Source organism: Triticum dicoccoides, chromosome 7B (assembly GCF_002162155.2).
Source record: "Triticum dicoccoides isolate Atlit2015 ecotype Zavitan chromosome 7B, WEW_v2.0, whole genome shotgun sequence".
Classification (NCBI taxonomy): domain Eukaryota; kingdom Viridiplantae; phylum Streptophyta; class Magnoliopsida; order Poales; family Poaceae; genus Triticum; species Triticum dicoccoides.
In genome coordinates, this window is record NC_041393.1 from 677,091,055 (window position 1) to 677,100,311 (window position 9,257).

Here is a 9,257-nt window from a genome sequence, read left to right on the forward strand (position 1 = left end):
ACACGGCTAAAAGATCAATGATCAACTTGTGTATCTGTTGTAGGGTGCCCCCTTGCCCGTGTATACAAAGGAGGGAGGGAGGAGGAGGCCGACCCTCATAGGGTGCGCCCAAAGTGTGGAGTTCCTACTAGGACTCCCTAGTCCTAGTAGGATTCCACCTTTCACATGGAGTAGGAAAAGGGGAAGGGAGAAGGAGAAGGAAGGAAGGGGGCGCCCCCCTCCCTAGTCCAATTCGGACCAGTCCATGGGGAGGGGTGCGGCCACCCTTGAGGCCTTTTCTCTCCTTTCCCGTATGGCACATTAAGGCCCAATACGAATTCCCCTAACTCTTCGGTACTCTGAAAAATACCCGAATCACTCGGAAACTTTTCGATGTCCAAATATAGCCTTCCAATATATCGATCTTTACAGCTCGATCATTTCAAGACTCCTCGTCATGTCCCAGATCTAATCCGGGACTCCGAACAAACTTCAGTCATCAAATCACATAACTCATAATATAAATCATCACCGAACGATAAGCGTGCGGACCCTATGGGTTCGAGAACTATGTAGACATGACCGAGGCACGTCTCCGGTCAATAACCAATAGCGGAACCTGGATGCTCATATTAGCTCCTACATATTCTACGAAGATCTTTATCGGTCAAACCGCATAACAACATACGTTGTTCCCTTTGTCATCGGTATGTTACTTGCCCGAGATTCGATCGTCGGTATCACCATACCTAGTTCAATCTCGTTACCGGCAAGTCTCTTTACTCGTTCCGTAATGCATCATCCCGCAACTAACTCATTAGTCACATTGCTTGCAAGGCTTATAGTGATGTGCATTACCGAGAGGGCCCAGAGATACCTCTCCGACAATCGGAGTGAAAAATCCTAATCTCGATCTATGCCAACTCAACAAGTACCATCGGAGACACCTGTAGAGCACCTTTATAATCACCTAGTTACATTGTGACGTTTGATAGCACACAAAGTGTTCCTCCGATATTCGGGAGTTGCATAATCTCATAGTCATAGGAACATGTATAAGTCATGAAGAAAGCAATAACAACAAACTAAATGATCAAGTGCTAAGCTAACGGAATGGGTCAAGTCAATCTCATCATTCTCTAATGATGTGATCCCGTTAATCAAATGACAACTCATGTCTATGGCTAGGAAACTTAACCATCTTTGATTCAATGAGCTAGTCAAGTAGAGGCATAATAGTGACATTATGTTTGTCTATGTATTCACACATGTACTTAGTTTCCGGTTAATACAATTCTGGCATGAATAATAAACATTTATCATGATATAAGGAAATATAAATAACAACTTTATTATTGCATCTAGGGCATATTTCCTTCAGTCTCCCACTTGCACTAGAGTCAATAATCTAGTTCACATCACCATGTGATCTAACACCAATATTCACATCTGTATGTGATTAACACCCATAGTTCACATTGTCATGTGACCAACACCCGAAGGGTTTACTAGAGTCAATAATCTAGTTCACATCGCTATGTGATTAACACCCAAAGAGTACTAAGGTATGATCATGTTTTGCTCGTGAGAGAAGTTTAGTCAACGGGTCTGTCACATTCAGAGCCGCATGTATTTTGCAAATATTCTATGTCTACAATGCTCTGCACGGAGCTACTCTAGCTAATTGCTCCAACTTTCAATATGTATCCAGATTGAGACTTAGAGTCATCTGGATCAGTGTAAAAGCTTGCACCGATGTAACTCTTTACGACGAACTCTTTTATCACCTCCATAATCGAGAAATATTTCCTTAGTCCTTACTAAGGATATTCTTGACCGCTGTCCAGTGATCTACTCCTAGATCAAAATTGCACTCCCTTGCCAAACTCAGAGCAAGGTATACAATAGGTCTGGTACACAGCATAGCATACTTTATAGAACCTATGACTGATGCATAGGGAATGACTTTTCATTCTCTTTCTATTTTCTACCATGGTCAGGTTTTGAGTCTTACTCAAATTCACACATTGCAAAACAGGCAAGAACTCCTTCTTTGATTGTTCCATTTTGAACTACTTCAAAATCTTATCAAGGTATGTACTCATTGAAAAATCTTATCAAGCGTCTTGATCTATCTCTACAGATCTTGATGCTCAATGTGTAAGCAGCTTCACCAAGGTCTTTCTTTGAAAAACTCCTTTCAGACACTCCTTTATGCTTTCCAAAAAATTCTACATTATTTCTGATCAACAATATGTCATTCACATATACTTATCAGAAAGGTTGTAGTGCTGCCACTCACTTTCCTGTAAATACAGGCTTCACCGCAAGTCTGTATAAAACTATATGCTTTGATCAACTCATCGAAGCATATGTTCCAACTCCGAGATGCTTGCACCAGTCCATAGATGGATCACTGGAGCTTGCACACTTTGCTAGCACCTTTAGGATTGACAAAACCTTCTGGTTGCATCATATACAACTCTTCTTTAATAAATCCATTAAGGAATGCAATTTTGACATCCATTTGCCAGATTTCATAAAATGTGGAAATTGCTAACATGATTCGGACAGACTTAAGCATCGATACGAGTGAGAAAATCTCATCTTATTCAACACCTTGAACTTGTCGAAAAACTTTTTGTGACAAGTCGAGCTTTGTAGATAGTAACACTACTATCAGCGTCTGTCTTCCTCTTGAAGATCCATTTATTTTCTATGGCTTGCCGATCATCGGCCAAGTCCACCAAAGTCCACACTTTGTTCTCATACATGGATCCCATCTCAGATTTCATGTCCTTCAAGCCATTTCGTGGAATCTGAGCTCATCATCGCTTCGTCATAGTTCGTAGGTTCATCATGGTCTAGTAACATGTCTTCTAGAACAGTATTACCGTACCACTCTGGTGCGGACTGTACTTTCAAAGATCTACGAGGTTCTGTAGTAAGTTAATCTGAAGTTTCATGATCATCATCATTAGTTTCCTCACTAATTGGTGTAGGAATCACTGGAACTGATTTCTGTGATGAACTACTTTCCAATTCGGGAGAAGGTACAATTTCCATATCAAGCTCTACTTTCCTCCCACTCACTTCTTTCAAGAGAAACTCCTTCTCTAGAAAGGATCCATCTTAGCAACGAATATCTTGCCTTCGGATCTATGATAGAAGGTGTACCCAACAATTTTCTTTGGGTATTCTATGAAGACACACCTCTCCGATTTAGGTTCGATCTTATCAGGTTGAAATTTTTTCACATAAGCATCGCAGCCCCAAACTTTAAGAAACGACAACTTTGGTTTCTTGCCAAACCACAGTTCATAAGGCGTCGTCTCAACGGATTATGGTGCCTATTTAAAGTGAATGCAGCTGTCTCTAATACATAACCCCAAAACGATAGTGGTAAATCAGTAAGATACATCATAGATCGCACCATATCCAATAAAGTGCGGTTACGATGTTCAGACACACCATTACACTATGGTGTTCCATGTGGCATGAGCTGTGAAACTATTCCACATTGTTTTTTAAATGAAGGCCAAACTTGTAACTCAAATATTCTCCTCTATGACCAGATTGTAGAAACTTTATTTTCTTGTTACGATGATTCTCCACTTCACTCTAAAATTCTTTGAAATTTTCAAACATTTCAGACTTGTGCTTCATTAAGTAGATATACTCATATCTGCTCAAATCATCTATGAAGGTCAGAAAATAACGATACTCGCCACGAGCATCAACACTCATTGGACCGCATACATCGGTATGTATTATTTCCATCAAGTCAGTAGCTCGTTCCATTGTTCCGGAGAACGGAGTTTTAGTCATCTTGCCCAAAAGGCACGGTTCGCAAGCATCAAATGATTCACAACCAAGTGATTCCAAAAATCCATCTTTATGGAGTTTCTTCATGCGCTTTACACCGATATGACCCAAACGGTAGTGCCACAAATAAGTTGCACTATCATTATCAACTTTGCATCTTTTGACATCAATATTATGAATATGTGTATCACTTCGATCGAGATCCAACAAACTATTTTCATTGGGTGTATGACCATCGAAGGTTTTATTCATGTAAACAGAACAACAATTTCTCTGAGTTTAAATGAATAACTGTATTGCAATAAACATGATCAAATCATATTCATGCTCAACACAAACGCCAAATAACATTTATTTAGGTTTAACACTAATCCCGAAAGTATAGGGAGTGTGCGATGATGATCATATCAATCTTGGAACCACTTCCAACACACATCATCACTTCACCCTCAACTAGTCTCTGTTTATTCTGTAACTCATGTTTCGAGTTACTAATTTTTTAGCAACCGAACAAGTATCAAATACCTAGGGGCTACTATAAACACTAGTAAGGTACACATCAATAACCTGTATATCAAATATACCCTTGTTCACTTTGCCATCCTTCTTATCCACCAAATATTCAGGGCATTTCCGCTTCCAGTGACCATTTCTTTTGTAGTAGAAGCACTCAGTTTTAGGCTTTAGTCTAGCGTTGGGCTTCTTCACGGAAGTGACAACTTGCTTGCCATTCTACATGAAGTTCCCTTTATTTCCCTTTGCCCTTTTCTTGAAACTAGTGGTCTTGTTAATCATCAACACTTGATTCTCTTTCTTGATTTCTACCTTCATCGATTTCATCATCATGAAAAGCTCGGGAATCGTTTTTGTCATCCCTTGCATACAATAGTTCATCACGAAGTTCTACTAACTTGGTGATGGTTACTAGAGAACTCTGTCAATCACTATCTTATCTGGAAGATTAACTCCCACTTGATTCAAGTGATTGTAGTACCCGGACAATCTGAGCACATGCTCACTGCTTGAGCTATTCTCCTCCATCTTTTAGCTATAGAACTTGTTGGAGACTTCATATCTATCAACTCGGGTATTTGCTTGAAATATTAACTTCAACTCCTGGAACATATCATATGGTCCATGACGTTCAAAATATCTTTGAAGTCCCGATTCTAAGCCGTTAAGCATGGTGCACTAAACTATCAAGTAGTCATCATATTGAGCTAGCCAAACATTCATAATGTCTGCATATGCTCCTGCAATTGGTCTATCACCTAGCGATGCATCAAGCACATAATTCTTCTGTGCAGCAATGAGGATAAACCTCAGATCATGGACCCAGTCCGCATCATTGCTACTATCATCTTTCAACTTAGTTTTCTCTAGGAACACATATAAAACATAGGGAAGCAACAACGCGAGCTATTGATCTACAACATTATTTGCAAAATACTATCAGGACTAAGTTCATGATAAATTAAAGTTCAACTAATCATATTAGTTAAGAACTCCCACTTAGATAGACATCCCTCTAATCATATAAGTGATCACGTGATCCAAATCAACTAAACCATGTCCGATGATCACTTGAAATGGAGTAGTTTTCAATGGTGAACATCACTATGTTGATCATATCTACTATATGATTCACGCTCGACCTTTCGGTCTTAGTGTTCCGAGGCCATATCTGCATGTGCTAGGCTCGTCAAATTTAACCCGAGTATTTCTGCGTGTGCAAAAATTGGCTTGCACCCGTTGTATGTGAATGTAGAGCTTATCACACCCGATCATCACGTGGTGTCTCGGCATGACGAACTTTGGCAATGATGCATACTTAGGGAGAACACTTGTACCTTGAAATTTAGTGAGAGATCATCTTATAATGCTACCGTCAATCAAAGCAGAATAAGATGCATAAAGGATAAACATCACATGCAATCAATATAAGTGATATGATAAGGCCATCATCATCATGTGCCTTTGATCTCCAGCTCCAAAGCACCGTCATGATCTCCATCGTCACCAGCATGACACCATGATCTCCATCATCTTGATCTATATCAATGTGTCGTCACATGGTCGTCTCGTCAACTATTGCTCTTGCAACTATTGTTATCGCATAGCGATAAAGTAAAGCAATTATTTGGAGCTTGCATCTTATGCAATAAAGAGACAACTGCCAGTTGCCAATAACTTCAACAAAACATGATCATCTCATACAACAACTTATATCTCATCATGTCTTGACCATATCACATCACAACATGCCCTGCAAAAACAAGTTAGACATCCTCTACTTTGTTGTTGCAAGTTTTATGTGGATACTACGGGCTGAGCAAAGAACCATTCTTACCTACGCATCAAAAACCACAACGATATTTTGTCAAGTTAGTGTTGTTTTAACCTTCAACAAGGACCGGGCGTAGCCACACTCGATTGAACTAAAGTTGGAGAAACTGACACCCGCTAGCCACCTGTGTGCGAAGCACGTCGGTAGAACCAATCTCGCATAAGCGTACGCGTAATGTCGGTCCGGGCCACTTTATCCAACAATACCGCCGAATCAAAGTATGACATACTGGTAAGCAGTATGACTAGTATCGCCCACAACTCACTTGTGTTCTACTCATGCATATAACATCTACGCATAAACCTGGCTCGGATGCCACTGTTGGGGAACATAGTAATTTCAAAAAAAAAAATCTACGCACACGCAAGATCATGGTGATGCATAGCAACGAGAGGGGAGAGTGTCATCCACGTACCATCGTATATCGTAAGCGGAAGCATTATGACAACACGGTTGATGTAGTCGTACGTATTCATGATCGACCGATACTAGTACCGAACGTACGACACCTCCGCGATCTACACACGTTCAGCTCGGTGACGTCCCACGAACTCACGATCCAGTAGAGCTTCGAGGGAGAGTTCCGTCAGCACAACGGCGTGATGACGGTGTTGATGACGCTACCAACGCAGGGCTTCGCCTAAGCACCGCTACAATATGACCGAGGTGGATTATGGCTGGTGGGGGGCACCGCACATGGCTAAAAGATCAATGATCAACTTGTGTATCTGTTGTAGGGTGCCCCTTGCCCCTGTATATAAAGGAGAGAGGGAGGAGGAGGCCGGCCCTCATAGGGTGCGCCCAAAGTGTGGAGTCCTACTAGGACTCCCTAGTCCAAGTAGGATTTCACCTCCCACATGGAGTAGGAAAAGGGGAAGGGAGAAGGAGAAGGAAGGAAGGGGGCACCCCCCCTCCCTAGTCCAATTTGGAATAGTCCATGGGGAGGGGTGCAGCCACCCTTGAGGCCTTCTCTCCTTTCCCGTATGGCCCATTAAGGCCCAATACGAATTCCCGTAACTCTCTGGTACTCTGAAAAATACCCGAATCACTCGGAACCTTTTCGATGTCCGAATATATCCTTCCAATATATCAATCTTTACAACTCGATCATTTTGAGACTCCTCGTCATGTCCCCGATCTCATCCGGGACTCCGAACAAACTTCGGCCATCAAATCACATAACTCATAATATAAATCGTCACCGAACGTTAAGCGTGCGGACCCTACGGGTTCGAGAACTATGTAGACATGACCGAGACACGTCTCCGGTCAATAACCAATAGCGGAACCTGGATGGTCAAATTGGCTCCTACATATTCTACGAAGATCTTTATCGGTCAAATCGCATAACAACATACATTGTTCCCTTTGTCATCGGTATGTTACTTGCCCGAGATTCGATCGTCGGTATCACCATACCTAGTTCAATCTCGTTACCGGCAAGTCTCTTTACTCATTCTGTAATGCATCATCCTGCAACTAACTCATTAGTCACATTGCTTGCAAGGCTTATAGTGATGTGCATAACCGAGAGGGCCCAGAGATACCTCTCCGACAACCGGAGTGACAAATCCTAATCTCGATCTATGCCAACTCAACAAGTACCATCGGAGACACCTGTAGAGCACCTTTATAATCACCCAGTTATGTTGTGATGTTTGGTAGCACATAAAGTGTTCCTCCGGTATTCGGGAGTTGCATAATCTCATAGTCATAGGAACATGTATAAGTCATGAAGAAAGCAATAGCAACAAACTAAACGATCAAGTGCTAAGCTAACAGAATGGGTCAAGTCAATCACATCATTCTCTAATGATGAGATCCCGTTAATCAAATGACAACTCATGTCTATGGCTAGGAAACTTAATAATCTTTGATTCAATGAGCTAGTCAAGTAGAGGCATGCTAATGAATTATTTTTGTCTATGTATTCAGACATGTACTTAGTTTCCGGTTAATACAATTCTAGCATGAATAATAAACAGTTATCATGATATAAGGAAATATAAATAACAACTTTATTATTGCCTCTAGGACATATTTACTTCATCCTTATCTTTATTTTTTTATAAACTATACACACATAATATATCTATACAAAAACATTTTCTTATCTTCTATATTGTCTCAGCGATTTTTCTCTCACACTCAAAATTATCATTTGTTTTCACAAATTCTTATATTCATATCATTCCATATTAATTTATATGCCCTGGATAAGTACGTGTAACTAGAAAATAGAACAATAAAAACAACTAATCTAACCACTATATGTCATCGGGTAGATGAAGCGTCAAGCATTTCTCATGTCTTTTGTTACGCGACTCGCAAAGTATTGACCCCTGAGAAAAAAAAGAAAAAAAGGAAAAAGTTTGCTGAGTTTCACAGTTCCATCGTCTGGTCGACAGCTGGGTCCACTTGACAAACTTTGCCGAGTTTTTTTTGTCAGAAACTCGACGAACTTGAGATTATGTTGACTTTATTTTGTTCGTGGAGTCGTTTTTCGGTGGGACTAGGCTAAATGTGAAGTCTGCCGAGTCCAATTTTGAATCAAACGCGGCAAACATAAAGTTTGCCGAGTTCCCGATAGAATGAACTCGGCAAAGTTTATAAACTCGGCAACTTGCATCCCATGCGTGCCTTCTGAAGTAGGCAACATACTCATGCTTAAAGCGTACATACTCTGAGAAGTCACTCCTCCTTTTACCAATTCAACAACGGCCGCAACCAGCATCTGCACTTCCTCCTTCTCCTTCAGAGCTACCACTAGTGAGCAAGGGGTGCGGAGTCTCTCCAATGTGAAAGGTCAGAGGCCAGTCGACTGAGCGGGAGTCGGAATATCTTTGCAGTAAAACCAGGTCGACTGCCATCCTCTAACCGAGTCGGGAAAAGTCACAGGGGGAAGCAACTCCTACCCCTCATTTGGATCCCTAACCCCCCACACATCTAGATTACGTCTGTTTTCTGGTCGACTGGGTTAGCTTTCTTCACCGCCTGAGATCAACAAGTGAAGATATGCTTGAAGAGGCCCTAGTGCGGGTAGCACCCCAGAAAGTTTTTGCACATGGAAATGAACACGACAAGATACAAGATAGTGTTTGGAGGG